Genomic DNA, 6,000 nt, shown 5'->3' on the forward strand with positions numbered 1-6,000 from the left:
TAGCAACCATCGGTGCCATGGCCGCGTTGTTGATGATATACACAGTATTTGCTAGGGTTATGTCTGGCAGGGAGTGGATTTGGCAAAGGTTGAGGATTAAGGGGTTTGAGATGCCCTCTTTCCATCAGAACTTTGAATGCGCTGGTTAGGCTCATATGGAGGGGGTGAAAAATCTGCCCTGAGCTCGGGCTGGGCTGGCTATTTGTAGGCTGGCCTTGGCAAAAGGGTCGGCTATGGCGACTCTGTTCTGTGTTGACTTTAGCAGGTTTGGAAATAGTGCTACCTCCAGCATTGGTACTCTCGACCGGGAGCCTTACGGCAACCTCGGCGGACCAATCCTCAATGTCGTGAATGGAGTTAAGGCCCTGCGCCCTTTTGAATTGCTTCTCAAGGTCCACAATTTTCACTGCAGTCGGATTGAATTCGTTAGCATCAGAGAGATGAAGTCTCTCAGTAGGCTGCACCAGGGTTGTGGAAACTCGAGCTTGAGTCAACCTTTCTCGGGGATCTGGACCCTGCAAATCTTCAGCTGGTAGAAGTGGGTCCAAGTTTGGCTGGGGTCCCGAAGCTGGATACGAAACAGATGCCCCAGATGGGCGTTGCGTTTCAGCACTGGTCTTATCCTGCATTGCAGTTCCCTGATTTAACGCTGCTATCATGGCCACAAATTCTTCCGAACCCTGTGCCATCACGGGTCTGCTGATGATGTGACTGGTGACTGTCGGATCAGATGAACAAAATGAACCCTATCTGGCCCTCCTTTGCCTTACCTCAACGAAGGAACACTGATTTGCCCTTGAACTGAATTTCTGACTTGACAAAGTCTATCAACACGGATCCAATGTACCCGGGGGATATCGGAGCCTTCTGAAGCTATGGTTCCAAGACTACCCTAGCAAAAGGGAAAACATGCAACATCTCAGCCTGATTTCACCTGAACAGATATGAGCCTAGTTGAATGAGTGTGCTCTCTACTGAATTCTACCCCCAAAATTCTGCCTCAAATCTGATACCCTCGGGTAAAACTGATTCCCAGATACTGATGCCCGCAGGCCTGATGCCCAAACTTGTAGACTGATTCATGCATTCCTATAGAGACGCACTCTAAAAGCACATAACAAGCAAGTGAGAGCCAAAACGCCCCTATGTTGGGGTAGGGTTTCCCTATCCTATTTTGTCAGGAGCTAGGGTTTCACTACACACGCAGCGGTTTCAAAAAAACCTATAAACGGGTAAGCAACCTGTCCTAGTTTGGAATGGTCACTCTGGATCCGAATATGCACTAGGTCGAATGGTCAAAAAGGGTGCCCCGGTAAAACCGGGGTTTGTGTTCCCATACTAGCAGAGCCCACAACCGGTCAGCCTTATGGTCATGCCTTGACAAGACAAGCCTCCGGCAAACCGTTCAGGAATAGCAGATGGCAAACACGGTGTCCTAGGCGCACCAATGCAAATGCAATGCAAAGAAACACATAAGTGTAATCAAAACAAGATATCATGAGTTCGAGTCAAGTTCTCTAACTCCCCAGTGGAGTCGCCAGAAACTGTAGACGTCCCCGAACGCCCCGGGAGGGATGAGTCCCCCCCCTCCCCCCGGTTCCGTTCGATATTGGGCTCACTACAGCTCAGGACTCTCAAATTGTCACGGTTTTTAATCTGAACCCAAGAGTCCAAATCCGGCAAATCGTTTTGAGAAAACAGATTTTGAAAGAAGTGCCAAACATGGACTGCTTTGCCAGATACAGAGTCGCCACCTAAATATTTTATTTTGGGAAATTTAGGAAACCCTGACTCGTTTGCCTAAGGCCACGTGTCCGTCATCACCAAAGTTGCCTCGGCTCGGGAACTTGGGTACGATTGGGGAAGGTCACTTCGTGAGCACCCCCACTCGCCCGATCAAAGATCGGCCTCTACTAACCATGATATCAAGTTTTGAAAACATTGTGTGTTCTTATTCCTGTTATTAGCCTAGATTTACTATGTGATGCGCACAGCATACAAGTATAGACTGGGTCGCCTGAATTGGAACAAAACATTTCATGTTTGTTTGTATGAAAATGGTTTGATGGTGCTACCTGCAAGTAGGCTAAGACGTGGATTTGCCACCCTCGGGTGGGTTTAGAAAACATGATTTTGCCACTATCTAGTGCGCTTAAAACACACATTTGATGAATTGTTCCAATCCAAATAACCCAACCTTCACCCACAGGCATTCAGGCAGATATATCACATAAGCACATAGCCTCATGCTAAGCATGCTATTCATGGTAGTCACTCACACGCATGCAAAGATGCTAAAGCATAAAGCTTACCGAGTACTCCAAGCCAAAATAGAAGTTAATTAGAAATCCATGCATGATCCTAATTATACAGAAATGCCTAATGCAACATATGCAAGATGCGACTATAGCAGGCTCGGCTATTCTAAACATGGCATATGGAATGCTACAGCTAACATGTATTCAACTTGGAATTGAAAATATAATGCAATTAGTATGATGCACCGAGCCCGGTGCATGCAAAACAGATAAATGAATGCAAACATGCTATCATACTGTATGCTAATTAAAACATGCCCTAATCTAACCATCATAAGCGGGTAAATAAAAGGGAGAAAGACGTGGGGTTGGAAGACATACATCACACACACGCACACTTATTTACAACATTGCCCTCGCGTAGAGGGTCCAAAAGAATAATATAGTCCCGAATAAATATTACAGACCAAATAATACAGTCCGAATAAATAATACAGTCCAAATATGTACAAAAATCCTAATTAATTAACCAATTAAACTAGGAAAACAATAAACTGGCATTTAAGCCAGGGACTGCCTTGACTCCGCCCCGGATGATGAATGATGCGTGCTCGGGTTGCCTTGTGCGGAAATCCACGGCGATGCCCCAATTAGCCTCTGTTTTGCAATAATTTTTGGAAAGCGCACCAAGCCCTGGAAGACTGCTGATTCTTGATTTGCTGCAACAAAGAGTAGGAAAAGGGCATGGCAATGTATTTTCACACATGTATGCATGCCTTGATCCTCGTGCCACCAATCACGCATCTCGATGCATGATGGCCGAGGAGTCGAATTGTGCAACTCAATATAGAATGAATGCACATATAAACACAACAAAACCTAAACTCCATCATGGATAATCCGGAATGTCGGTGACTGGGAATTGAGACACGTTCCCTCACTCGAAGTACGAAACGTCCCTCGTTTCCCGTGCTCGGGCTAACTCCTATCCCAAGCACAATACGATATGCATGACATGCATGAATGCAACTAATATACAACCTAGCATGCACAATGCTATGAAATGGCATACACGATGCACGAGGTAACATGGCATACACAATGCGCTAACATACAACCTAGCATACACAATGCTATGAAATGAAATGGCATACACAATGCGCAATGGACTTACACCAACATGAGTGGACCTCATCCACACTCACATCGGTAGCCATGAGATGAAAATGAGACAACTCGGAATGCGTGCACACATGCACGCAAATCGAGGACCGATCCTAAGGCACAAATGCCACTCTAACAAGACATGGCAAGGCATGGAATATGGCATACTAGCATGCAAATATCAGTGCTAAAATATGACCCAAAACAGCCCCGAATCATAGAAACATGGCACCTGATGCATGGAATGAGACCCGAAATGCAAAATTAGGCATGCGCAATGACCTATAGCTATACAAAACATGCACTATTTGAACATGAAGTGTCAATACAGATTCAAGGGAGTCCCAAAAAAAGCATGTTTACAGTTTTAAGCAAGGCCAAACAATGAACACAGATGGGGCTAAGCTAGCATGCAAAAATGGCCCCGTAAGAGAGGTAATGAAGCAAGTGGAAGCTTATGGCCCTAAATGGCTAAGAGCCCTTCAACAAAGTTGAAGAGGGGCTCAAAATGAAGCACTTTAAAGTTTACAACCGAGCCCAAAACAATGAATAAGTAAGCTTAAAATACCATGCAAAATAAGGCCTAAAAAGAGGTTTAAACACAAAGTGTAAAAAAGGAGCCTCAAACAGCAAAATACCCTTGATCAATCATGAATAGGGGGTCAAAATAAGGCCATTTATAGTTCGGACCAGAGCCCAAAAACTGAAGCATAAGAGGCTAACAAATCATGCAAAAATGGAGCTAAAAGAGAGATACAAAGGCAAGTGGAAAATGAAAGCCTCAAACAGTGATGAGCCCTTCAACAATATTGAATAAGGACTCAAAATAAGCCACTTTTCAGTTTATGACAGAGCTCAAAACAGTTTATACATAGGCCTAAAATACTATGCAAGGAGATGGCATAAAAGAAAGGTAAAGAAGCAAGTGCCACAAGGAAGCCTCAAACAGTGAGAGGCCCTTAAACACACATGAAATAGAGCTGAAAAAAACACTATTTTCAGTTAGGGTTGGAGCTCAAAAAAGTAAGTACAAGGAGCTAGAGTATGAACCAAGAAAAGGGTCAAAAAGGAGAGAAGAGGACTTACCCTTGAAGACTACTCTTTGACAGCCTTTTGGACCAAGAAATGCTGCCTCCTAAGCTCTGAGAAGACCCTCCAAGCTGCTGGAATGGAGCGGTGGTGTGGTGCTAGGTGATGGTGAGGAAATGGTGTAAGAATCGAAGGGTTTTTTAAGGCTTAGAGTAGAGAGAGAGAGATTTAATGTGAGAGCTCCAAACCAAAATTTTCTAACCCCTAAAACACAGCTGGGGGGTCTATTATATAGACACAAGACGGTGGAAAAGAGGGGGGAAAATGGGGGGGAAATGAAATTCAAATTTTCCCTCAAAATTGGCCTAAAAGGGAGATAAAGGGGCAAGTGATAGTAGGAGATCTCAAACTGAAGAGATCCCTACGACAAAGTTGAAGAGGGGCTCAAAATAAGACACTTTGTAGTTTATGACAAGCCACGAAAATAAATACAAGTAGGCCTAAACTATCATGCAAGAAAAGGCCTAAAAGAGGGGTAAAGAAGCAAGTGGCAGTAGGAGATCTCCAACAGCAAAAGGTCCTTAATCAAACATGAAAAGGACCTCAAAATATGACTATCTCAAGTTCGGGTCGGAGCCCAAAAATGTAGAATGAAGGGTCGGGAGCCAAAACACGCAGTTCGGGGCCTCGAAAGTGGGCTATTAGGCACCGGAAGTGGTGTTCGACCACGAAGTTGGTCTCTCGGACCGCAGTGTCCCTCAAAAGGAGTAAATAAGATGCATGCCAAAAACTGGAGCAAACAGAGGTGGTTAAGCAGTCCCGAACCGAGGCACACGGCCAACGGCTACGAAAAATCGGAAACCGGACTCCAAACGGGCAAAACGGCCTACGACCACGAAACGTAGCCTACAGCCACTGAGAGATGATCTACGAGACCTCTCCCTCCCTTCAGGAAGAGAAAATAGAGAAAACGGAGCCTGGTTCGCAAACCGAGACAAAGCACAAAAGAGTCCAGAAGTTCGGAGGCAAGGCTCGCAGCCGAGACTCTGAAACTTCTGAATGAGCACAATATGCAATATCACCGAGCGCTCAACTGGTGACGTCTGAGTCTCAAGGTCGGTCAAAAATGGGGTGTCTACACTAACCATCGAAAGCGGTTAAGTAAAAGGGAAAAAGAAGTGGAGGTTGGAAGACATGCACACACATATGCACACTTATTACAACATTGTGCCCTCGCGAAGGAGGGTCCGAATAAATAAGCTAAGCTAATCAACTAATCTAATTAAACTAATTAGAGTAATTATTACAAAACAAATTGAATGAATAACTAACAAACTAATTACTAATTATTACAACACTTTAACTAATTAACAAACAAATTAATTAATTAAAGTACAAAACCATGCTAACTAACAAGTAAAGCATTAAACTACGCTGCCTCAGCTCTGCTTCAAGGAATTGAACATGCATGCATTCAGTTTTCGCCCCGAAAAGCTCTTCGGTTTGCTCTCTTGAGACTCTGTTTGCAGGGTGTCTCCAAGACCTTTCT

The sequence above is a fragment of the Camellia sinensis genome, chromosome 11 (assembly GCF_055761805.1).
Source record: "Camellia sinensis isolate YWXY chromosome 11, ASM5576180v1, whole genome shotgun sequence".
NCBI classification, from domain to species: Eukaryota; Viridiplantae; Streptophyta; class Magnoliopsida; order Ericales; family Theaceae; genus Camellia; species Camellia sinensis.